The sequence below is a fragment of the Cnephaeus nilssonii genome, assembly GCF_951640355.1.
Source record: "Cnephaeus nilssonii genome assembly, chromosome: 17".
Classification (NCBI taxonomy): domain Eukaryota; kingdom Metazoa; phylum Chordata; class Mammalia; order Chiroptera; family Vespertilionidae; genus Cnephaeus; species Cnephaeus nilssonii.
In genome coordinates this window covers 59,148,607-59,175,531 of record NC_137088.1, presented here as the reverse complement: position 1 = coordinate 59,175,531, position 26,925 = coordinate 59,148,607, and the positions used below count along the sequence as shown (strand labels likewise).

Sequence of the window (26,925 nt, the reverse complement as noted above, 5' to 3'; positions counted from 1 at the left end):
ATCTAGTTTCAAATTAATAAATAATTACTTTCTATAGTAGGGTATAAATAAAATCTAGTTGTAAGTTTTGTTGCATTTTATTCCCTACCTGCATTAATTGTGTCTTTAACCATAGTGCATCTCTACGAGGCTTAAATTTGCCCAAGGGCCTTATCTAAGCCTATCTAATAAAAGGGTAATATGCAAATTGATCATCATTCCAACACACAAGATGGCTGCCCCCATGTGGTCAAAGATGGCCACCCCCATATGGACACAAGATGGTCACCACAAGATGGTCAGCAGAGGAGGACAGTTGGAGGTGACCAGGCCTCCAGGGGAGGGCAGTTGGGAGGGACCAGGCCTGCAGGGGAGGGTAGTTGGGAGGGAACAGGCCTGCAGGGAGGGGCAACCAGGCTGGCAAGGGAGGGCAGTTAGGGTTGACCGGGCCAGCAGAGGAGGGCAGTTGGGGGCGACCAGGTCTGCAGGGGAGGACAGTTTGGGGGGACCCAGGCCTTCAGGGGAGGGCAGTTGGGGGGCACCCAGGCCTGCATGGGAGGGCAGTTGGGGGCGACCAGGCCTGCAGGGGAGGGCAGTTGTTGGCGACCAGCCCAGCAGAGGAGGGCAATTAGGGACTACCAGGCTGGTAAGGGAGGGCAGTTAGGGATGACCAGGCCAGCAGGGAAGGGCAGTTAGGGGTGACCAGGCCGGCAGGGCACAGCAGTTAGGGTCAATTGGGCTGGCAGGGTAGCATTTAGGCGTCGATCTGGCTGGCAGGGGCGTGGTTAAGGGGTGATCAGGCTGGCAGGTGGAAGTGGTTGGGGCAATCAGGCAGGCAAGCAGGCGAGCGGTTGGGAGCCAGCAGTCCTGGATTGTGAGAGGGATGTCCGACTGCCCGTTTAGGCCTGATCCCACCAGGACTATGCAAGACTGGCCGGACATGCCCTGGAACATTCCCGCAGTCCCTCCCCAGCCCCGATCGTGCACCCGTGGGATACCTCGGCCTGGCCTGTGCCCATGCAGGTGTCTATTCTATCTAATAAAAGAGTAGTATGCAAGTTAACCATCACTCCACTACACTCACAAGCCATGCCCACCAGCCAATCAGGAGCGAGTATGCAAATTATCCAAACTAAGATGGCTGTGGCCATGGAGCGAGCAGGAGGCTTGGGTTTCCCTGGCGATGGAGGAAGCCAAACTTCCTGGCCTGCTCTGGCCTCCACTCAAGGCTACAAAGTTTCAATTATAGGAGATAAATAAATCCCAACAAAAATGGCTGCAGCCACGGAGTAAGCAGGAGGCTTAGCTCTGCTCAAGGCTACAAAGTTTCCATTGTAGAAGATAAATAAATTCCAGATTCTAGGGCCTCTGCTTGGGTCGCCAGGGGGCGTGGCTGGCCTGCAAACCACCACAGGCCCCTCGCCCAGGCCGCCCCACGCCCCAAGGGAACCCCCACCCTGATCCAGGACACCTTTCAGGGCAAACCAGCCAGCCCCCACCTGTGCAACAGGCCTCTATCCTATCTAATAAAAGAGTAATATGCAAATTGACCATCAGTCTAACACATAAGATGGCTACCCCTATGTGGTCAAAGATCCTGCCCCCATGTGGACACAAGATGGCCGCCACAAGATGGCCAGCAGGGAAGGGCAGTTGGGAGGGACCAGGCCTGCAAGGGAGGGCAGTTGGAGGTGATCAAGCCTGCAGGGGAGGGCAGTTAGGGGTGATCAGGCCAGCAGGGGAGTGAAGTTGTGGGCAATAAGGCTGGCAGGGAGCAGTTAGGCATCAATCAGGCTGGCTGTGGAGTGGTTAGGGGTGATCAGGAATGCAGGCAAGCAAGCAATTGGGAGCCAGCAGTCCTGGATTGTGAGAGGGATGTCCGACTGACCATTTAGGTCCGATCCTTCCGGGATCCTACCGGGATTGGTCCTAAATGGGCAGTCGGACATCCCTCTAGTGGTCTCAGATTGGAGACGGTGCAGGCTGAGCTGAGGGACACCCCCCCCCCCAGTGCACGAATTTCGTGCACCAGGCCTCTAGTATATATATAAAAGCCTAAGCGACCGTTCGACTGGTAGCTATGATGCACACTGACCACCAGGGGGCAGACGCTCAGCGCACAGGCATGGAAACATGGAACAGACTGATGAATCTCAGAGGGAAAGGGAGAGGAGGGAGGATAGAAATAGATTAACCAAAGATCTTATATGCATATTTAGCCCTGGTACATGGATTCCTGCACTAGTGGGCTCCCTTGGCGTTGCCTGCGGGGATCGGGCTGAAACTGGCAGTCGCAGCACCACTTGCCACTCCTGCTCAATCCGGCCCCCCTTCACCTGCTGCTGCCACCACTTGGTAGGCTCCCTGCTGCTCTGCTGCAGTCTCCGGGCTGCAGCAGCCAGCCGTGAGCCCTGTATCTGGCGCTCATTGGTCAACTGAGTGGCGCTCCCTCTGTGGTAGCACACTGACCACCAGGGGGCAGCTCCTGCATTGAGTGTCTGTCCCCCGGTTGTCAGTGCACATCATAGTGACCGGTTGACTGGTCATTTGGTCACTTAGGCTTTTGTATATATTTAGAGTAGATGCCCAAGGTCCCTTGGCCTAGCCTGTGGTGATAGGGCCGAATACAGCCTGGTGCACAGATTCGTGCACTGGTGGGGTCCCTCGGCCTGGCCTGTGGGGATTGGGCCGAAACCGGTAGTCCAACATCCTCCGAGGGGTCCCGGATTGTGAGAGGACGCAGGCCAGGCCGAGGAACCCCACTGGTGCACATTCGGGACTGGGGAGGGACGTGGGAGGTTGGCCACCTGGGCAGGGACTCCAGCCCGTCTCACTCAGTCCCGATCAGCCAGACCTCAGCAGCAAGCTCACTTACTGGGCAGAGCATCTTCACCTGGTGGTTAGTGCACGTCATAGCGACTGGTCAACTGTCTGCCCCCTGGTGGTCAGTGAACATCATAGCGAGCAGTTGAGCGACCTTACCATATCATTAGCATATTACGCTTTGATTGGTTGAATAGCCTACCAGTCGACCAGACACTTAGCATATTAATCTTTTATTATATAGGATTTTGAATAACAGTGATGACAATGGACATCTTTGTCTTGTTCTTGACCTTAAAGAAAAAGCTTTCATTGTTTCACCATTCAGTATAATATTAGCTGAGGGTTTGTCATTGATGGCCTTCATTATGTGTAAGTAATTTCCTTCTATACATATACTCTTTTATTGAGTGTTTGAATCATGAATGGATGTTGTATCTTGTCAATTGCTTTTTCACTATCTGTTGATATGAGCATATGATTTTTATCTTTTATTTTGTTAATGTGCATTACATGGATCGATTTGTGTATGCTGAAACATCCTTGTGCCCCTGATAGTATTTTGTTTAGGACTTTTGCCTCTGTATTCATCAGAGATATTGGTCTTTAATTTTCTTCCTGTTTGTGATCCTTGCCCAGGCTCACGAAATGGGTTAGTAGGTATTGCTGCTGCTTCAATTTTTTGGAAGAGTTTGAGAAGAATAGGTATTAAATCTTCCAATGCTTGGTAGAATTCACTAGTGAAGCCATCTGGTCCTGGACTTTTGCTTCCTGGAAGGTCTTTAATGGTTATTTTAATTTTCTCACTGTGACTGGTCTATTTAGATTTCCCAGGTCTTCATGATTTAGTCTAGGAAAGTTATATATTTCTACAAAGTTGTCCATTTCTTTAGGTTATTGAATTTGGCAGTGTTTAGCCTTTCATAGTATTCTTGTATAGTCCTTTGTATTTCTGTGGTGTATGTTGTAACTTTGCCTCTTTCATTTCTGATATTGTTTGAGTCTATTCACTATTCTGATACTAGTGAGTCTAGCCAGAGGTTTGCCAATTTTATTAATCTTTAAGAACCAGCTCTTTGTTGCATTAATTTTTTTCAATTGTCTTTTTGTTTTCTATTTTGTTTAATCCACTCCAATTTTTAATATGTCCTTCCTTCTACTGAATTGGGGCCTTGTTTTTTCTTTTTATAGTTCTTCAAAGTGAAACATTACATTGTTTATTTGAGATTTTTGTTGTTTCTTGAGGAAGGCCTGTAATGATACAAACTTCCCTCTTATTACTGCTTTTGCTGTAACCTCAGAATTTTGCTATGTCGTATTGTTACTTTATATTTTCTGTATTTGTCTTTTGATATTTTATTTCTTCTTTGACCCAGTTTTTATTTAGTAGCATGTGTTTTTCTTTAATCCTCACCCAAGAATATGCTTATTGATTTTAGAGAGAAGGGCCTGTTGGGGGTGGGGGAGGGGGGCGTGGGAAGGAAGAGGGGGAGAAAGACAGAAACATTGATTGATTGCCTTCTGTATGTGCCCCACCAGGGATTGAAAGTGCAACCTAGGTATGTGCCCTAATTGGGAATCGAGCCCATAATCTTTCCATATATTTGACAATACTCCAGCCAACTGAGCCACACTGACCAGGGCAGTAGCATGTTGTTTAATCTTCACCAATTTCTATTTTTCTCCCTTCAGTTTATTTCTAATTTGAAAGCATTGAGGTTGGAGATTGTGTGTGTTATGATTTCAGTCTTCTGAGGATTGTTTTGTGTCCAACATATGGTCTATCGTTGAAAATATTCTATGTACATTAGAAGAGATTATATAACCTGGTTTTCTGGGATGGAAAACTCTTCAATTATCTCCAGTTGCTCTAGTGTATTATTTAAGGTCAATATTTCCTTATTTATTTTCTGTTAGAATGATCTATCCATTGTTGTGAATGGAATATATAAGTTCTCTACTGAAATTGTGTTTTTGTCAGTTTTTCCCTTTAGTTTAGTTAGTAATTGCTTTATATATTTAGGTGTTCAATATGTATATTGAAAAGTGTTGTCTTCTTGATTTATTATTCCTCCCTCTATAAAATGTTCATCTTTGTCTCTTCTTACCTTTTTTTATCTTGAAATCTATTTTTTAGAAGTAAGTGTAGCTAGAGGCACTTTTCTTTGGCTGCCTTGGAGTATTTTGTTTTCCACCTCAGATAACTTTTTAAAAAAAATTCTTTATTGATTAAGGTATCGCATATTTGTCCTCATCCCCCCATTCCCATCCCAAACCCCTCCCCATACATGCCCCCACCCCCTGTTGTCCGTGACCACTGGTTAGGCTCATATGCATGCACACAAGTCCTTTGGTTGATCTCTCCCTATATCCCCACCTTACCCTACCTTCCCTCTGAGGTCCGACAGTCTGATTGATGCTTCCCTGTCTCTGGGTCTGTTCTTGTTCATCAGTCTGTGTTGTTCATCATTTCCCCTAGATGACTGAGATCATGTGATACTAGAAATAAACTTATATGATCTGAAAATGAGACAAGCAATAATGGTTATGCTGACAGGCAAATGAATCAGTCTGTAGTAAGTTTCTTTCTGGGCCAACAGTTCTTTTGAGTCCCAATTTCTATGGCAAACAGTTCCTTATGTGCACATGTCAGCAATGATATTTCAGTTCTGGATGGTGGACAAATGGTGGTAATGCAGGTTCGACCCTCTCTGGTTTGGTCCTGGGCAACCTGCAGTGACGCACAGCTGCTGACTGCTAGTATGGCAAGGCGTTGTCAGCGTCTTCCATCTCTGGACTGTTTCTCTTCTGTCTTCATGGCTGGAGCAGTCCTGTCCATTCCTCTCTGTTGCAGGAATCCACATGGTCTCCGAGTTGTTTTCTGAAAATATACAAACATATTCTCGACCAAAAGTTAATAAAGGAATCTTTTCTATAAATTTGACTTGGGATCCTTTTTCATTGTTTGCTCAAACGATTTTCCTTTGGCTTGTTTTGACACCATGTATGTTTTACATGGGTGTCTTGCTGTTAGCATTACAAATGAAAGTTAATTTTCTAAAGTACAAATTTTCTAGATGTAATTTACTTACAGGATATTTTTCCTTACATGATATTCTTCTACTATCCCCCCTTTTTTAATTTAAATATTAGGAGGATTTTGGAAATTTTATAATGTAGTCTTAATAGCTTTTAAATTTTAATTTTTTGCACTAAAATATGACTGCTTTAGGTTCATTACATGTTACACAATTTTACCATGAGATGAACTACCAATAAAAATTTTAGTTAACACTTTAGGAACAGCTTTTTGTCCAGTACAATTAATTTTTCTAGAATATTCGCTTATTTCAATTAGCCAATTTAAATTAGCCTGAAAACTTGACTACTATTTTACTGTCAAATTTAATACTCTAACAACAATCTTATTTTACCCTGTAAATATTAGTGGAAAGGATTATTTGCCTTCTTGAGTAGGCCCTGAGCATTCCTGGTGCTAGGTTAGATTTAGATATCAAAAACCCCACTTCCCCACATCATGGGTATAAGACAACTCAAACAAGTCTTGTTGCAGTGAGAGGGCAGCTGCTGTCAGCCAAGTCTCTGTCTGTTACCCGAGTCCCGATTTGAGTTGGGCATGGGTAGCTAAGCAGCTATGGGGGCAGGAGACCTCCCTCAGAAGGGGTGAGGGTTCAGGCTCCTGCAAAGTTGGGGGGTGAGGGTCTGTGCCCCACCTCTGTTGACCCCCAAGTTCTCTCCGGATGACCCCTCTGCGACTGTGCCTGTCTTAGGTTGTTCCTTCCCTGAGGAATCTTACCCGTCTCTGGCTAAACAGCCATCCTCCGGGGCCAAGCAGGGTGATGTGAGGTTCAGTTCTACCTCCTTGGTAGCCTACGCCCCTGTGGCCTCCATGCCCAGCACCTGCCTTGGGATCCCCTCGCCTGCTGGTGGGGCCCCGGCATTGATCACATATCTTGTGGAAACCAGGTTTCTTCTCCAGGGATGGCCTAGCTCACCCCACTGAGCGAGAGACAGATCCATGGTACCAGCCATCACGAGGCTTCAACCTCGGCATGAACAGAAAGCTCAGGCAACAGCTGTGGGCAATGGGATTGTGAGAAGAGGGTACCTCTTGGCCAAAAGGGGCCAATATAGAATGCTCAGGTGCCTTCCCAGGGGGCCCTCTACACAGTGGAAGGGATTAAATCCTTACATATCCTTTTTAAACTGCTGCCAGACATTCAAAGAATTAGTTTGTAAGTTTGTTCGGGATAATTGTACATTATGCTGTTTTAATTCTAAAATATCAAGAGATGTGTTACCTTTGTCTCCAAGCACCAAAAAGATGATTTTTTATTGATACCCAAGGGAGCGAGGTACTATTATAGGTAATGGGAGTGATCCAAATCTGGGGAAAATTATAATGACATTGTAGAATAATATCATGTAAGGATATTCTTTGCTCTAGGCCATGGCAATTCCCTTTCAAACTGGCTGTCCATTTCTTTTTGTATAGACAAGGTCTTAGCTACATTTTTCTGCACCTCTCCCAGGGGTAAGTAGTGATAGTCCCTTCCTTTGGTGTCCACACAAGCCAGAAACCTCTCTTTAATTTTACACACAAAGGAGCAGTGGTTTGATTTTGTGTCATACAAGAGGGAAGCTGGGTGGAGACCCCTGTGTAATTATACTTCCTTGCCCCACCCATGGTCCTCCTTGATGACCAAGGTGTTTAGTATTATTGGTGACTACATTAGGCGGGGGATCAGCCCACGTAAGGGCTCTTCCGCATGAAGGGCCAGGAACATGAGTCCAAAATACTTCCCCATTTGTCCCAGGTAATATTACCGTACAGCTGATGACTGCTAGCATGGCAAGAAAGACGTTCTCAGGCTTTTTTGGGGTTCTGGTTACCTCACAATTTCTTTTTTATTTTTTATTTTTATTATGATTATTTTTTTTTTGGTAGGTTTTTTTTTTATTGAGGTATTATATGTGTACATATCTTACCATTACCCCCCCCACCCCACACCCATACATGCCCTCACCCCCCAGAGTTTGCGTCCATTGTTTATGCTTATATGCATGCATACAAGTCCTTCGTTTGATTTCTTATCTCCCCCACCTCTCCCTAACTTTCCCCCTGTAATTTGAAAGTCTGTTTGTTGCTTTACTGTCTCTGTAGCTATCTTTTTGTTCATCAGTTTATAATGTTCTTTATTATCCATAAATGAGTGAGATCATGTGGTATTTTTCTTTCATGGACTGGCTTATTTCACTTAGTATAATATTCTCCAATTCCATCCAGGTTGCAGCAAATAATGAGAATTCCTTCTTTTTTATGGCAGCATAGTATTCCATTGTGTAGATGTACCACAGTTTTCTGATCCAGTCATCTGCTGACAGGCACCTAGGCTGTTTCCAAATCTTAGCTATTGTAAATTGTGCTGCTATGAACATAGGGGTGCATATATCCTTTCTGATTGGTGTTTCTAGTTTCTTCGGATATATTCCCAGGAGTGGGGTTACTGGGTCAAATGGGAGTTCCATTTTCAGTTTTTTGAGGAAACTCCATACTGTTCTCCACAGTGGCTGCACCAGTCTGCATTCCCACCAGCAGTGAACGGGGGTTCCTTTTTCTCCGCATCCTCGCCAATACTTGTCGTTTGTTGATTTGTTGATGATAGCCATTCTGACAGGTGTGAGATGGTACCTCATTGTTGTTTTGATTTGCATCTCTCGGATAATAAGTGACTTTGAGCATGTTTTCATGTGTCTCTTGGCCTTCGTTCTATCTTCTTTTGAAAATATTCTGTTTAGGTCCATTGCCCATTTTTTAATTGGATCATTTATCTTCCTTTTATTAAGTTGCATAAGCTGCCTGTAGATATTGGAGATTAAACCTTTATCAGTGATGGCATTTGCAAATATGTTCTCCCATGCAGTGGGCTTTCTTGCTGTTTTGTTGATGGTTTCTTTTGCTGTAAAAAAGCTTTTTATTTTGATGTAGTCCCATTTGTTAATTTTCTCTTTAGCTTCCATTGCCCTAGGGGCAGTGTCAGTGAAGAAGTTCTTTTGGCATATGTCTGAGATTTTGTTGCCTGTGGATTCCTCTAGTATTTTTATGGTTTCCCGTCTTATGTTTAAGTCCTGTATCCATTTTGAGTTTATTTTTGTGTTTGGTGTAAGTTGGTGATCTAGTTTCATTTTTTTGCATGTGTGTGTCCAATTTTCCCAACACCATTTACTGAAGAGACTGTCTTGACTCCGTTGTATGTTCATGCCTCCTTTGTCAAATATTAATTGAGCATAGTGGTTTGGGTCAATGTCTGGATTCTCTATTCTGTTCCATTGATCTATATGTCTGTTCTTGTGCCAGTACCAGGCTGTTTTAAGAACAGTGGCTTTGTAATACAGCTTGAAATCTGGTATTGAGATCCCTCCTACTTTATTCTTCTTTCTCAGGATTGCTGCAGCTATTCGGGGTCTTTTTTTTATTCCAGATGAATTTTTGGAGAGTTCTTTCTAGGTCTGTGAAATAGGCTGTTGGTATTTTGATGGGGAGTGCATTGAATCTGTAGATTGCTTTGGGTAGTATGGACATTTTAATGATGTTGATTCTACCAATCCATGAACATGGTATGTTCTTCCATCTGTTTATGTCTTCCTCTATCTCTTTTTTCAGTGTCCTGTAGTTTTCCGCGTATAGGTCTTTTACCTCCTTAGTTAAGTTTATTCCTAGGTATCTTAATTTTTTTGGTGCGATGGTAAATGGGATTGCTTTTTCAGTCTCTCTTTCTGTAAGTTCACTATTGGTGTATAGAAATGCCATAGATTTCTTGGCGTTAATTTTGTATCCCGCTACATTGCCGAATTCATTTATTAATTCTATTAGTTTTTTAATGGAATCTTTTGGGTTTTTTATGTACAATATCATGTCATCTGCAAATAAGGACAGCTTCACTTCTTCTTTTCCAATTTTGATGCCTTTTATTTCTTCTTCTTGCCTAATTGCGATAGCTAATACTTCCAGTACTATGTCAAACTGGAGTGGTGAGAGTGGGCATCCCTGTCTTGTTCTTGTTTTTAGGGGAAATGGTTTTAGTTTTTGCCCATTGAGTATGATGTTTGCTGTGGGTTTATCATATATAGCTTTTATTATGTTGAGGTATGATCCTTCTATTCCCACCTTGTTGAGAGTTTTTATCAAGAAAGGGTGTTGGATTTTGTCAAATGCTTTTTCTGCATCTATTGATATGACTATGTGATTTTTATCTCTCAATTTGTTTATGTGATATATCACATTTATTGATTTGCGGATATTGTATCATCCTTGCATTCCTGGGATAAATCTTACTTGGTCATGATGTATGATCTTTCTGATGTATTGCTGGAGCCGATTTGCTAGGATTTTGTTGAGGATTTTGGCATCTATGTTCATGAGGGATATTGGTCTGTAATTCTCTTTCATTGTGTAGTCTTTATCTGGTTTTGGTATTAGGGTGATGCTGGCTTCATAGAAGGAGCCTGGAAGTGTTCCTTCCTCTTGAATTTTTTGGAATAGTCTGAGGAGGATACGTTTTAGTTCTTCCTTGAAAGTTTGGTAAAAGTCTCCTGTGAAGCCGTCTGGCCCCGGGCTTTTGTTTGCCGGAAGCTTTTTGATGACTGCTTCAATTTCTTCCATAGTTACTGGCCTGTTGAGCTGTTTAGATTCTTCCTGATTGAGTTTTGGAAGGTTGTATTTGTCTAGGAATATGTCCATTTCCTCCAGGTTGTCCAGTTTGTTGGAATAGAGTTGTTTGTAGTATTTTGTAACAATCCTTTGTATTTCGTCTGGGTCTGTTGTTATTTCACCTCTTTCATTTCTGATTTTGTTTATTTGGGTCCTCTCTCTTTGCTTCTTGGTGAGCCTAGCTAGAGGTTCATCAGTCTTGTTTATCCTTTCAAAGAACCAGCTCTTGTTTTTTTTGATCTTTTGTATTGTTTCTTTAGTCTCTATGTCGTTTATCTCCGCTCTGATCTTTATTATTTCTTTCCTTCTGCTTACACTGGGCTTTTCTTGTTGCTGTCTCTCTAACTCTTTGAGTTGTTGGGTTAGGTAATTTATTACCATTGTTTCTTGTTTTTTGCAGTAGGCTTGTAGAGCTCTGAACTTCCCTCTCAGGACTGCTTTCGCTGTGTCCCATAGATTTTGGAGTGTTGTGTTTTCAATGTCATTTGTTGCCATGATGTTTTTTATTTCTTCCTTGATCTCTGGTAACCCAGTCATTGTTTAATAGCATGCTGTTTAGTCTCCATGTGTTTGATTTCTTTGGGTTGTTTTTATTGTAGTTGATTTCCAGTTTTATGCCACTGTGATCTGAGAAGAAACTTGATATGATTTCTATCTTCTTGAATTTGGAGAGACTTTGCCTATGTCCTAACATATGGTCTATCTTTGAAAATGTCCCATGTGCACTTGAGAAGAATGTATATTCTGTGGCTTTGGGGTGAATTGTTCTGAAGATGTCGATTAATTCCATCTGGTCTAGTGAGTCATTTAGGATTGATGTTTCTGTGCTGATTTTTTGTTTAGAGGATTTGTCCAATGGTGATAGTGGGGTATTGAAGTCTCCTACTATGATTGTATTGCTGTCAATCTCTCCTTTGATATCTTCCAGGAGTTTTTTAATGTATCTTGGTGCTCCTGTATTGGGCGCATATATGTTTACCAGAGTTATTTCTTCTTGTTGGATTTCTCCCTTTAGTATTATGAAGTGGCCTTCATTATCTCTTGTAATGTTCTTCACTTTGAGATCTAATTTGTCAGATATAAGTATTGCTACCCCAGCTTTCTTTTCATTTCCATTCGCCTGGAAAACCTTTTTCCATCCCTTTACTCTCAGTCTGTGTGAGTCTTTTTTTTTGAGGTGGGTTTCCTGTAGACAGCAGATATATGGGTTTTGTTTTCTTATCCAATCTGTTACCCTATGTCTTTTGATTGGGGCATTCAATCCATTTACATTTAAAGTTATTATTGATAGGCACTTATTTGTCGCCATTTTTATTCTATACCCCTGTGTTCCTTCTTTGCTTCTTCTTTCTTTCTTTCTTTCTTTTTTTTTTTTTTACAGCAGACCCTTTAGCATTTCTTTCATTGCTGGTTTGGTGGTGATAAACTCCCTTAGCCCTTTTTGTCTGTGAAGCTCCTGATTTCACCTTCAATTTTGATTGATAGCCTTGCTGGGTACAGTATTCTTGGATTGAGACCTTTCCTTTGCATGACTTTGTATATTTCATACCATTCCCTTCTGGCCTGATGAGTTTCTGTTGAGAAATCAGTTGCTAGTCTGATGGGGGTTCCTTTGTATGTAACTTTCTGTCTCTCTCTGGCCGCTTTTAAGATTCTTACTTCGTCGTTGGTGTTTGCCATCTTAATTATAATGTGCCTTGGTGTCGGTCTTTTGGGGTTCATTTTGCTTGGAACTCTGTGAGCTTCTTGGATTTGTGTGGGTTTTTTCTTCCCTATATCAGGGAAGTTTTCTGTTATTATTTCTTCAAACAGGTTTTCTATTCCTTGCTCCGTTTCCTTTCCTTCTGGTACCCCTATTATCCTGATGTTGTTTTGTTTTGTGTTGTCCCGAAGTTCCCTTAGGCTCTCCTCATGCTTTCTAATTTTTGTTTCTAGAAGCTTTTGTAATTGGGTATTTTTTTCCATCTTGTCTTCTAGCTCACTTATGCGGTCCTCTGCTTCTTCTAGTCTACTCTTGATGCTTTCTATTGAGTTCTTTACAGCAGTGATGTCATTTTTCATTTCTTCTTGGTTCTTCTTCATTTCCTCTTGGTTCTTACTCATATTGTCGAATTTGTCTTCCATCCTTTTCAGCCACCTTATGACCATTTCTCTGAATTCTTTCTCTGATAGGTTGTTTGCCTCTAATTCGTTTACTTCCTTTTCTGGTGATGCCTGCTTCTCTTTTCTATGGGGGCTATTTCTTTGTCTCCCCATGGTCTCTCTTCTCCGGATGTCTGGTTATATAGTTCTCTCTCTCTGGCGTTGATTTAAAGGTACAAAATACAGCACAACCAGGCACAACACACAAGGCACTGAACAGAATTGTATTCACGATATTAATAACCTCCAATAAAGGTAACCACCAGAGAAAGACAAATTAGGGTATAGGAGTGGAAGAGGGAGAGTAAAAAGAAAGAACAACAACAAAAAAAAGAATGTGAATCTGAACTTGGGAAAAGAGCAGAAAAAAAAAGTAAAAGAAAAAAAAGTAAGAGAGACAAGAACAATACTAAGAGAGAAAAGGGGAACAAACTATATATATGGGTAGTAGACTCCACTAGAACAACCACTAATCCCAGCAAATTCCAGCAACACGAGCCTGGAGATTAATACAAACTGCAACACCAACTAATATCAAGTGAGGCAAGGGAAAACAAAAGTAAAAAACAAACAAAAACAAAGCAAACAAAAGAACCAACCAACCAAACAAAAATAATAATCAAAACAATCTCATAAACAAGCATAAAAATTCAATCTAATCAACATTCAAGCAAACAACAACAAAAGGCCAGAGAGAAAAATAATTTTTTTAAGGTAGCGTAGAGAGAGGTATGTATGGATTTGGAGCAGGGGGTTGGGAATTAGATATATAAGTAGGGTGAAATTTTAGCAGAGGGTAAACTGAAAAATTAGGGAAAATCTAAAGCCAGAAAGGGTTAAGATAAACAGGAGACCAAAAGGGGAAAGGTTAGGAGGAGAGTGATGGCAAAATGTTAGCGTTGAGATATGGTAAGGGAAAGATGCAAATAGAATGTAGGAAACTAATCCTAAAATAAAAGAAAGAGAAAATCAAATGACATTAAAAAAAAAAAGTAAAATAATAGTAATAATAATGCTGATTGAAAATAAAAATGTAATAATTAAAAAGGTGAAAATCGAGTGAGGAAAAAGAAAAAAAATTAGTTTCTTAAGTAAAAGATGCAAAAAATGAAAATAAAAAAATTAGAATTAAAAAATTGAAAAAAGAATTAAAAATTAAAAAATAGGAAGACTAAAATGTGCAGTAGCAGCTGTCATTCACTTCCTCTATTATTCTGTTTGGTATGCCTGTTTCCCAGTCTGGGCGGTATTTCAGTTCAGCTTCGTTCCTCTGCTCCTCAGTGTTGTAGGCCAGTCCTGCTTTTTAAGCCGGCCGTGTCTTAATTTCTCGTATTTATTTTTGAATACACCAGAGACAATTAGCGTTTCAGCCCCTGGGTGGCAGTGTTTCTGAATTGACTTCCGGGCCTCTCTAGCTTTTTTTTTTTTTTTTCCCCTCTATGGCACTCACTACCAGTTTGTGGAGGTGTGCGCCTCAGAGCTGCCTCTCTGATAGTCACACCCAGCTCTGTTCCCAGGTTCCGAAAAAACAACTTCCCCCTGCAGTCTTTCAGGGTTTTTCCACCTGGGTTTTCCTATGTATTGGGCTTAGTAATCAGAGTCGGAAAGAGCCCAAGTGTGCGGACAGTGGGTCTGTGCGCCAGACTAAGTAGCCTGCACTCCTTTGAAAATTCTTAGTCTGACCCTCCTCGTCAGATTAAAATGAGTTGCTTTTAAGAGTCACTTCTGTTAGCAGCTCAGAGGACCCCCTTCCACATTCATGGATCACGGCAGCTCCAACTGCCGCCGATTTTTCTAGGCACAGACCTCCCGGTTCCTGCCAGTCCTGCGGCTCGCGCGCTTCCCTCCCACCGTGGGGATTAGAAACCACACCTTATTTCAGGCGAAATCTGACCTTTCCGTGGTGCAGTGAAGAGTTCCTTTGAATCCGAATGTTTGCGCCGATAGGGGACCGGTGTTCTGGTGCTCACAGCTGTTCAGTGTGTGAGATGGTACCACATTGTTGTTTTGATTTGCATCTATCTGTCTGATGATTAGTGACTTTGAGCATGTTTTCATATGTCTCTTGGCTTTCCTTCTTTCTTCTTTCGAAAAGTGCCTATTTAGATCAGTTGCCCATTTTTTGATTGGGTTATTTATCTTCTTTTTGTTAAATTGTAGGAGTTCTCTGTAAATGTTGGAGATTAAACCCTTATCGTTGATATCATTGGCAAATATGTTCTCCCATGTAGTGGGCTTTCTTGTTGTTTTATTAATGGTTGTCTTTGCTATACAAAAGCTTTTTATTTTGATGTAGTCCCATTTGTTTATTTTCTCTTTAGCTTCCATTGCCCTAGGAGCAGTATCAATGAAGAAGTTCTTTCGGCATATGTCTGAGATTTTGCTGCCTGTGGATTCCTCTAGTATTTTTATGGTTTCTAGTCTTATGTTTAAGTCCTTTATCCATTTTGAATTTATTTTTGTGTATGCTGAAAGTTGGTGGTCTAGTTTAATTTTTCTGCATGTATCTGTCCAATTTTTCTAACACCATTTGTTGAAGAGACTGTCTTGACTCCATTGTATGTTCATGCCTCCTTTGTCAAATATTAATTGGGCGTAGTGGTTTGAGTCGATTTCTGGGTTCTCTATTCTATTCCATTGATCTATGTGTCTGTTTTTGTGCCAGTACCAGGCTGTTTTAAGAACAGTGGCTTTGTAATGCAGCTTGAAATCTGTTATTGAGATCCCTCCTACTTTATTCTTCTTTCTCAGGATTGCTGTGGCTATTCGGGTCTTTTTTTATTCCAGATGAATTTTTGGATAGTTCGTTCTATGTCTGTGAAATATGTCGTTGGTATTTTAATGGGAAGTGCATTGAATTTATAGATTGCTTTGGGTAGTATGGACATTTTGATGATGTTGATTCTACCAATCCATGAACATGGTATGTTCTTCCATCTGTTTATGTCTTCCTCTATCTCTTTTTTTAGTGTCGTGTAGTTTTCCATATATAGGTCTTTTACTTCCTTAGTTAAGTTTATTCCTAGGTATCTTAATTTTTTTGGTGTTATGGTAAATGGGATTGCTTTTTTAGTCTCTTTTTCTGTAAGTTCATTATTGGTGTATAGAAATGCCATAGATTTCTTGGCGTTAATTTTGTATCCTGCTATCTTGCTGAATTCATTTATTCAGTCTAATAATGTTTTGATGGAGTCTTTAGGGTTTTTTATGTACAGTATCATGTCATTTGCGAATAAGGACAGTTTTACTTCTTCTTTCCCAATTTGGATGCCTTTTATTTCTTCTTCTTGTCTGATCACTATTGCTAGTCCTTCCGGTACTATGTTGAACAGGAGTGGTGAGAGTGGGCATCCCTGTCTTGTTCCTGTTCTTAGGGGAAATAGTTTTAGTTTTTGTCCTTTGAGTGTGATGTTGGCTGTAGGGTTATCATATATGGCTTTTATTATGTTGAGGTATGATCCTTCTATTCCCACCTTGCTGAGAGTTTTTATCAAGAAAGGGTGTTGGATTTTGTCAAATGCTTTTTCTGCATCAATTGATATGACTATATGATTTTTATCTCTCAATTTGTTTATGTGTTGTATCACGTTTACTGATTTGCGAATATTGTACCTTCCTTGCCTCCCCGGGATAAATCCTACTTGGTCATGGTGTATGATCTTTCTGATGTACTGCTGGATCCGATTTACTAGAATTTTGTTGAGAATTTTGGTATCTATGTTCATGAGGGATACTGGCCTGTAATTCTCTTTTATTGTGTTGTCTTTATCTGGTTTTGGTATTAGGGTGATGCTGGCTTCATAGAAGGAGTTTGGAAGTTTTCCTTCCTCTTGAATATTTTGCAATAGTCTGAGGAGGATAGGTTTTAGTTCTTCCTTGAATGTTTGGTAAAGCTCCCCTGTGAACCTGTCTGGCCCCAGGCTTTGGTTTGCTGGAAGCTTTTTGATGACTGCTTCAATTTCTTCCATAGTTATCAGCCTATTGAGATTTTTAGAATCCTCCTGAGTAAGTTTTGGAAGGTTGTGTTTTTCTAGAAATGTGTCCATTTCCTCCAGGTTGTCTAGTGCGTTAGAATAGAGTTGATCATAGTATTTTTTTAACAATCCTTTGTATTTCGGTGGGGTCTGTTGTTATTTCACCTCTTTCATTTTTTTTTTAATTTCTTTGTTGATTAAGGTGTCACATATTTGTCCTCATCCCCCCATTCCCATCCCACACCCCTCCCCATGGATGCCCCAACCCTCTGTTGAACTTAAGCATTGGTTAGGCTCATATGCATGCACACAAGACCTTTGGTTGATCTCTCTCCCCTCCCCCCACCCTCCCCTATCCTCCCTCTGAGGCCCGATAGTCCGATCGATGCCTCTTTGTTTCTGGTTCTGTTCTTGTTCATCAGTCTATGTTGTTCATCATTTCCCCTAGATGAGCGAAATCATGTGTCACTAGAGATATACTTATAAGAATTGAATGTGCGACGAGCAATAATAGTTATGTTGACAGGCAAATGAATCAGTCTGTAGTGAGTTTCTTTCTGGTCCAACAGTTCTTTTGAGACCCAATATCAATGTCCACCAGTTCCTTATGAGTACATGTCGGCACTGACCCCTCAGCTCTGGATGGTGGACAAATGGTGGTAATGCAGGTCTGACTCTCTCTGGTTTGGTCTCGGCCGGATCCAGGGGCACGGCTTCACCCGGATCCAGGGGCCCACGGCCTCACCCGGACCCAGGATCCAGCCTCACCCGGATCTAGGGGCACACGGCCTCGCCCAGACCCAGGATTCAGCTTCATCCGGACCCAGGGGCGCATGGCCTCACCCGGACCCAGGGGCGCGTGGCCTCTCCCAGACCCAGGGTCGCGTGGCCTCACCCGGATCCAGGGGCCCACGGCTTCACCCGGACCCGGGACCCAGGCTCACCCGGATCCAGGGGCCCACGGCCTCACCCGGACCCGGGGCCCAGGCTCACCCGGATCCAGGGGCCCACGGCCTCACCCGGACCCGGGGCCCAGGCTCACCCGGATCCAGGGGCCCACGGCCTCACCCGGACCCGGGGCCCAGGCTCACCCGGATCCAGGGGCCCACGGCCTCACCCGGACCCGGGGCCCAGGCTCACCCGGATCCAGGGGCCCACGGCCTCACCCGGACCCGGGGCCCAGGCTCACCCGGATCCAGGGGCCCACGGCCTCACCCGGACCCGGGGCCCAGGCTCACCCGGATCCAGGGGCCCACGGCCTCACCTCTTTCATTTTTGATTTTATTTATTTGGGTCCTCTCTCTTTGCTTCTTGGTGAGCCTGGCTAGAGGTACATTAATCTTGTTCATCCTTTCAAAGAACTAGCTCTTGGTTTTGTTGATCTTTTGTATTGTTTTTTTGGTCTCTATGTCATTCACTTCTGCTTTGATCTTTATTGTTTCCTTTCTTCTCACTGTCATTTAAATATGTTCGAGATAAGAAAAGGGACAAAAATGATCAAATAGCATTTGGTGTCCCATTTTAAATTGTAATTTTCAGTGCTAAAATTTATTAAAGATGATATGCTGACCAAGCTTCTCGATTTGTTGAGAACTCAGGACAAGTAGTGATTAGGAGGCTGAGAAGAGGATCATCTACTTCCAAAAGGGTCTCTATTTAAAACACCATGCTGAGGGAAAAGCATTAGAATGCAACTGTTACAGAGATCCGGAATAATCAAACAATGCAGGAGAGTTTGGAGATAAACTTTATTCACCGCGGTGGGCTTAGAGAAAATGAATTCAAATTCTAAGCAAAGCTAGAAGCAGAACTTCCCTTTTTATTAAGGCGCCAGCCCTCTGTGCAATTAGTGGTTATCTCGCTGCTGTCTTTGAAAACAAACACAGTTCTAAAAATTATGGGCATACCTAGTCTTGACCTACAAGGTCAGACAGCTAAATTTATGGGCTTATCTAGTCTCTGGCCTACAAAGTCAGACAGCTAAGTTTATCGTCCTCATTATTCAAGCAGGCTAAAGCAGGCTAGAAAGCAAAGTTATTTTTTTAGAATAAGAGGCCATCTAAGAAAAACAGCAGAAAATTCGAAACAGCAGTTTTTACAAAATAGGGGTTTGCCTTCTCACAACTTCATTTACTTATTTTTTCATGTATGCACTTATTTGTTCAATAACTATTTTTCTAATGAACTTTGTGCCGGACAGTTTGACAGATAGCAAGGAGCATGTGGCGACTATGACAAGGTTGCTGCACACTATTCTATTTGTGATGAAGTGCCAGGTTAAGGTTAAGAGAGCAACTGGGCTTGGTACTAAGTTTTCTATTTCAAACATGTCCAAATTGAACTCATTGTTTTACCTTTAAAAACTTCCCTGAAATTTCTCCATGGTAGAGAGCCTCATTTTTCACGTTAGTCACCCGGGTTAGGAATCTGGGATTCATCTTTGACTTCTTTTGTGTCCCACACTCCAATCTACCTGAAGTTGTATCACTCACCTCCACTACTTCCTTTACTCCCTCCGTTTCTGGCCTTCACTTGTGTCCTGCTTATGGCAGCATTCTCCTCATTGCCTAACTGACATTTCTTCCTCCAGCCTGGAATTCTGCGAGTCCATCAACTATAACACCAGCAGTACAATAGTTTATGTACTAAAAATGGAAATCTGCTTAAACTCTTAATGGGTTCTCCTTTGCTTAAAGCATAAGCTTTTTCATCCAATGGTCTTGGCGCCAATTCAGTGCCAACAGGAATCCCCACTATGTGGCTCATTGAAGAAGGAAACTATTCATTGCAAACAGCACAGCTATGTGGTGGCCTGGTCTCTTTCCAGCTAGACGGCTCTGCTCTGCTCCTTGCTGGTCTTCTTTGCTCTGCTGTATGCTGGTCTGCTTTGCCCTACAATGATCTGCTCAATTTTGTGCCAGTCTGCTATTGCGAAACATCTTCAGTGTTTCAGCTATAGCCAGGGAAATGCAGTCTTTGGTGGAAAAGGATATTGCACTCTCAGAACCAGAAGGGAGCTGAAATATAGATTGCCCCCCCCCGCCCCCCGCCCAGTCCCTGATTGGTCCATTGTGAAGCCATGGCCCACACAGCTTGGTCAAGGTCTGGAGAAAGGGCTGACGCGCAAATGAATAGCACTAGACAAGAAATATAAATTTAGAAATGATTGGGGGAGCCAGACAGAGACGCTTCTCTCGTGGAAAGGCTCCCTGCACCCATTGCTTTTTATTTACTGGAGAATACACATTTGCCCTTTAGCAAAGCAAACAGGCATTTGAACGGTAAGGTTTGGTAAGAAATGAAGGATTATCAGATTAGGGGATTGCCTTGAGCCATTCAGCCAGCAGCAGGTAATATTATGCAGATTTTCAGCCCTTGCTGAATATCAAAGTCCATTAACCTTCTAGTGGACTTCTTGCATTTATATGGTAATTACTCTTGGTCTTTCCTCCAGCAGTCCATCCTCCTGCACATGAGGGCTCCAAATCTTTGCAGTTTGATTGGTCCAAAAGACAGTGTCCTGAATGGTCAGAATGGAGATGCTCTGATTGGTTGGTGAAGAAGTTGATAGCTCCAATTGGAAGGGAAAATCCTCAGTCCTATTGGCTGAAATAGGATTCCAGGAACTCCTTTTTTTAAAAAAAAAATTTTTTTTATTGATTTTTTTACAGAGAGGAAGGGAGAGGGTAAGAGAGTGAGAAACATCGATGAGAGAGAAACATCGATCAGCTGCCTCCTGCACACCCATTACTGGGGATGTGCCTGCAACCAAGGTACATGCCCTTGACCGGAATTGAACCTGGGACCCTTCAGTCCCCAGGCGGACGCTCTATCCACTGAGCCAAACCGGTTAGGGCAGGAACTCCTTTATAAGGGCTGGCTCAGATGTCTGGAGCACAGTGTAGGAGATAGGTACTTCAGTGCAGGCTTCTCTGTGAAGTGCCATTTGCATGAGAGCCCGTGGAGAAATGGCTGCTAGACTGTGGTTGTTTTTAGTTCTTGTTTTTTAAATTTGAGCCCACTTAGCCACTGAGAGCCCTTTTTAGTAATTATCTTCTTTCTCATGGTCCACAGCTTCTAACTTCTTATGATGTCATATAAAGTTCTTTGTGATCTGGCCCTGCCCCTCCTTTTGCCCACCTTTTATACCAGTGATGGGCAACCTTTTGAGCTTGGTGTGTCAAACTTCGCCAAAAAACTGAGCATAACTCGGGTAGTCTGTCACTTTGAGGAAAAAGCATTATTTTGCAAATGTTTCATCCTCAGGAGCAGCAAATGTTTCATCCTCGGCATGCGGCCTCCTCAGCGGCCGCGTGTCATCAGAAATGGCTACGCGTGTCAGTGCTGACACGCGTGTCATAGGTTCGCCATCACTGTTTTATACTGTAATACTGTAGCAGTAATGAATGTTTGCATTTCTCCACCCATACCTCTTCTCACACACTTTGTTCTCATGGTATCCCTTCACCAGCTGTTTTCTCCCTTGTCCATCCTACCTGAGTTACTTTTATCTGTAAAGACTGGCTTATTTGTCACTTTCTGGTCCCTCTCTCCCAGACTGGTGGGGAAGCTCTCCTCAGTGCTTCTGTTATAGGTCATCTTGTTTTTACAACATTCTGTTTGTGTGTGTGGTACTTGCTAATTATGAAGTCCTGAAGGGCAGGGAGTGAGTATTGCCAATCTTTTTCTCTCTGATTTGCATGCATGTATACGCTACTCAGTGAATGCTTGTTGAATTTAATGCATTTAAAAACTTGAAAATAATTTATTCTGAAATGTAGACTATGAGCCTCAGATCCGTTCACAAAAGTCGTAAATCATGAACACTACAAAAACCATCACAGTTTAATTGATAAAACTATATTAGTGATTTTTTACTCCAAATAATCACTTAAACATTCTGAAAATTGCGGGGGGGGGGGTGGACAAGGAGAAAGGGAGCATGGAGGTGGCAGAGATACTGTTTTACAGAGCCAGTATTTTTTATTTATTTATTTATTTTTATGATTTTTTTCCTAGGGGGAAAATACAGCATTTTTTCAGATGGGCTGTTCTACCTTTGCAGTAAATGTCCTTGGTGCTCCAGTCTCCAAGGCCCTTGTTGCTCCCCCTGATGTTTTTCCTGAGCAATTCTGTCCTCTTCTTTGGCCTCCTTAACTGTCCCATGTGTCTCTGGAGCATCAGACTTGCGTGGCTAACTGACTATTGGACAGGTCTCTGTGTGTCCTCAAAGGTCAGCTCAGATTCCGCCTATTCCAAGCAGAATTCATTGTCTCTCCCGTCATGTTCGTTAGCATCCTGTGTTCCTGTCTCAACAAAGGTCACTTGTTGTCCACTGAATTGTCGAGGCCCAAATCCTGGGCATGGACTTTGACTCTGACTCCTGGCTCCCTTGACTCCTACATCCTGAGGATTCTAGATTCTAACTATATGTCAGACTTATCCACTTTCCTCCATGTCCACAGCTACGGTCATATTCAAGGCCACCATTATTTCTGTTCCTTCGGTCTCTTTAAACCATTTTCTAGGTGGCAGTGAGAGTGATGTTTTAGTCCCCCAAATGCAAAAGCTTTTACGTACTCAGTTGTTCTTAGGGATAAAAATCCTCTAGATTTTTTAACATGGCTCACAAGGTCATTTGTCACCACAGCCCATTATTTTCAGCTATTCTCAACATTTTTTTTCTTAAATGTGCCTTCTTGTTTCCTAGTATTTGCTAGCTATTCTTTCAGCCCAGGTTGTTTTCTTCTACCTCTCTTAAACTGGTTAACTGTTAATTACGGTTCAGCTGTTGGCTTAGCTATTATTTGCTTCAGGGGCCTTGCCTGTCATCCCCCCTTCATTTGCTATAACATTTATCATAGCACTTACGTTGAAATATAGTTGTTTGACTCTTCCTGAGAGACTGTAGGTATTATGAGGGCCAGGATTTCCTGTGTCTTGTCAGCCATGTTACATGTCAGCCATGTAGCAGTGCCTAACATGGAGCTTGGAACATAGTACAAAGTTAGTATTTTGTTGACTTATTTAGCATTTTAGCCACTTTAATTATTTATTTTTTTTGAAATTCATTTCCTAGAAAAAATTTACACCCTGATTAGTGGATGTAACTCTATAATAAACATCAATTCAAAAGAGTATTTCTTCACTTTATTTTTAAAAACATTTTAGTTCGAGTTGACATTTAATATTAAATTAGTTTTAGGTGTACAACATAGTGGTTAGACAATTATACAATTTATAAAATGATCCCCCCATAAGTCTAGTACCCACTTGACACTATACATGGTTATTGTAGTACTAGAGGCCCAGTGCATGAAATTCTTGTACGGGGGAAGGGTGTGTGTCCCTCAGCCCAGTCTGCACCCTCTCCAATCTGGGATACCTCTCATAATCCAGGACTCCTGGCTTCCAACTGCTTGTCTGCCTGCCTGCCTGATTGCCCCTAACCGCTTCTGCCTGCCAGCCTGATGACCCCCTAACCACTCCCCTGCCAGCCTGATTGACACCTAACTGCTCCTCTGCCAGCCCAATTGCCCCTAACTGCCCTCCCCTGCCGGCCTGGTCACCCCTAACCACCCTCCCCTGCAGGCCTGGTTCCCCCCAACTGCTCTCCCCTGCAGGCCTGGGTCACCCCAACTGCCCTTCCCTGTAGGCCCGGTCATCCCCAACTTTACTCCTCTGCCAGCCTGGTCACCCCTAACTGCCCTCCCCTGCCGGCTTGATCGCCCCCAACTGCCCTCGCTTGCAGGCCTGGTCCCTCCCAACTGCCCTTCCCTGCTGGCCATCTTGTGTCCACATGGGGGCAGGATCTTTGACCACATGGGGGCAGCCATCTTGTGTGTTGGAGTGATGGTCAATCTGCATATTACTCTTTTATTAGATAGGATAGAGGTCTGGTGCATGGGTGGGGGCCAGCTGGTTTGCCCTGAAGGGTGTCCCGGATCAGGATGGGGGTTCCCTTGCGGGTTGGGGTGGCCTGGGCAAGGGGCCTGTGGTTGTTTGCAGACCAGCCATGCCCCCAGTGACCCAAGCGGAGGCCCTGGTATCTGGGATTTATTTATCTTCTACAATTGAAACTTTGTAGCCTGGAGCGGAGCCAAGCCTCCTGCTCGATCCATGGTGGCAGCCATTGCTGTTGGGATTTATTTATCTTCTATAATTGAAACTTTGTAGCCTTGACTGGAGGCCTGGGCCCGCCAGGGTGTGTGGAAAGCTTGGCTTCCTCCATTGCCAGGGAAACCCAGGCCTCCCTCCTGCTCGCTCCGTGGCCGCAGCCATCTTGGTTGGGGTTAATTTGCATACTCGCTCCTGATTGGCTGGTGTGCATAGCTGGTGGGTGTAGCGGAGTGATGGTTAATTTGCATATTACTCTTTTATTAGATAGGATATCCTATAATAGAGTAATATGCAAATCATCACTCTGCTACACTCACAAGCCACGCCCACAAGCCACGCCCCAGCCACGCCCACCATTCAATTTGAGTGAGTATGCAATTAAACTGAAAACATGGCGGCAGCCCCGCCCCCCAGCCTCTCCGGTCTCTGGGAGTTGGAGAAGTCAGGCGCCAGCGCCTGAGGCTGGCTGCAGCCACAGAGACCAAGAAGCCGCCTGCCCCATGATCCCAGGCTGCAGCCAGTCTCAGAAGCCTCAGGTCCGCCTGCCCAACGTCCTGGGGAGACGGAGAAACCGGGCCTTGTGCCTGAGGCTGGGTGCGGCCGGGAGACGAAGAAGCTGCCCGTCCCATGATCCCAGGCTGTAGCCAGCCTCAGAAGCCTCAGGTCCACCTGCCCCACATCCTGGGGAGAGGGAGAAACCGGGCCCTGCGTCTGAGGCTGGCTGCAGCCACGGAGACCAAGAAGCCACCTGCCCCATGATCCCAGGCCTCAGCCAGCCTCAGAAGCCTCAGGTCCGCCTGCCTTACGTCAGCCTGCCCCACGTCCTGGGGAGAGGGAGAAACCGGGCCCTGCGTCTGAGGCTGGGTGCGGCCGGGAGAGGAAGAAGCTGCCCACCCCATGATCCCAGGCTGCAGCCAGCCTCAGAAGCCTCAGGTCCGCCCGCCCCATGTCCTGGGGAGACGGAGAAACCGGGCCCCAGCACCTGAGGCTGGCTGCAGCCACGGAGACCAAGAAGCTGCCTGCCCCGTGATCTCAGGCCTCAGCCAGCTGGAGAAGCGGTTCACCCCACGTCCTGGGGGAGACAAGAAACCAGGTGCCAGTGCCTGAGGCTGGCTGCAGCCCGGGAGATGAAGAAGCCGCCTGCCCTGTGATCCCAGGCTGCAGCCAGCAGCAGAAACCTCAGGTCCGCCTGCCCCACCTCCTGGGGGAGAATGAGAAACCGGGCCTCAGCGCCTGAGGCTGGCTGCGACCTGAGAGATGAAGAAGCCGCCCACCCTGCGGTCCTGGGCACCAGTACCTGCGGCTGGCTGTGGCCTGGGAGACAGAGAAGCTGCTCACCCTGTGGTCCAGGTGCCAGCACCTGCAGCTGGCTACAGCATGGTAGATGGAGAATCTGCCCACCCTGCAGTCCCGGGCACCAGCACCTGTGGCTGGCTGTGGCCTGGGAGACAAAGAAGCTGCCCACCCTGCAGTCCTGGGCGCCAGCACTTGCAGCTGCAGCACAGACGAAGCCCCCTGTCCACCATCCCCTAAGGCTGCAGCCAGCCTGGGTGCCTATGGCTGACCAGAGGGAGGGAAGCCCGGATCCTGGGTGCCTGTGGTCGGCTGGAGGAGGGAATCCTGGGTACCAGGTGTGGGCCGAGGCAGAGGTAGTTAGGGGCAATCAAGCCAGCAGGGGAGCAGTTAGGGATAATCAGGCTGGTAGGCAGAAGCAGTTAGGAGCAATCAGGCAGGCAGGTGAGCGGTTAGGAGCCAGCAGTTCTGAATTGTGAGAGGGATGTCCAACTGCTGGTTATCCCATGAGGGGTCCCAGATTGGAGAGGCTGCAGGCCAGGCTGAGGGACACACTCCCCGCTGCCCCCTGTGCACGAATTTCGTGCACCGGGCCTCTAGTTATTATATAGGATTAATGACTAGATTCCCTATGCTATACTTTATATCTCTGTGACTATTTTGTAACTATTTTGTACTTCTTAATTGCTTTACCATTTTCACCCACCCCCTCTTCACATCTGGCAACCATCAATTTTAATTTTTCTTCACTTTAAAAAGAGATGGTGTGGGAACTCTAATCAGAGTATACTGGATGTTCAAGGCCAACTTGCTATATACAGGTGCAAAAGCAAGGACACAGCCATCTTACTGTATTCACTGCACAGGCCTACCTTTCTATAGCCCAAAGATTGATGTCACCATTTGGCAAGAAGCCCTTTTGTCTGAGTTAGTATGAAATATGTTACTGACCAGCCATTGGCTGGCTGCTTGGTTGGACTGCTGTGTTAGGAATGGCTGCTATGTTTATAAGGGCTCCTGTGTTTGCTACTGTATTAGCCAGGGCTGTTTGCTGCAGCTGCTTTGGGAGACTGCTTTGAAGAACTGTTTTATCTGGTGGCTCCTTGGTAGCAATGGCTACTTGGTCTGCAATAAAGACTCTCCTACAGCCTATGACTTCTCATGTCTTCTCCATCTAATACCTGGTGTCCACGGGGGTACAGCTCCTAGCAGAGGAGGCCCTGGCCTCCCACAGATGGCTAATAAGAGACTCTTCACAGGATTAGTTTATAAAGCAACTACTTCATCCTGGTCCCAAATGCTTTGTGTGCCTGAAAATTGATATTGTTTCAACATCATTGCTATTCAGTTTTGTCCAATATGTACTTTATTTTCTTAAGCATAAAGATAGAACGCATATTTTGGTTACTAGCTTGGATTCTGGAGTAAGACTTAAGTGGGTCTAAATTCAGGCCACACTTCTTACTGGTTTTTTTTATCGTAGCTATGATGTACAGCTTGAGTTTCCACCCATGTAAAATGGGCAGGGTGTATCCCCTGCTCATGGCGACTATGTGAAGATTCAAAAAAAAAATGAATGAGAAGTACTTAGTAAAGTGCTTGGCACACACGAAGAATTTGTTATCTGTGATATTTCTAATTTTAAAAAGATTTCAGTATCTCACTTGAAAGAAAAATGTATTTAAGGTCATAAAACTATCAGCTAGAAAATCCAATTTATCAAAACCTCAATCCCTTGAGTTTCTAATTAACTAAAATATAAATGAATTTTTCACTATTATACTTTTTCTCGTTGTTACCCCAAGAATACCAGTTTCCAACTTCAGCATATTTTCTGAACAAGTGTCCTCCAAGGGTGTATTT

At 44.0% G+C, this 26,925-nt stretch overlaps 1 protein-coding gene across 2 annotated transcripts in view; it reads left to right on the top strand.

Annotated features, from left to right (window-relative positions):
• SHQ1 (SHQ1, H/ACA ribonucleoprotein assembly factor) overlaps positions 1-26,925 on the top strand; it is a 318,538-nt gene that overhangs the window by 41,106 nt on the left and 250,507 nt on the right. The window lies entirely within an intron of this gene.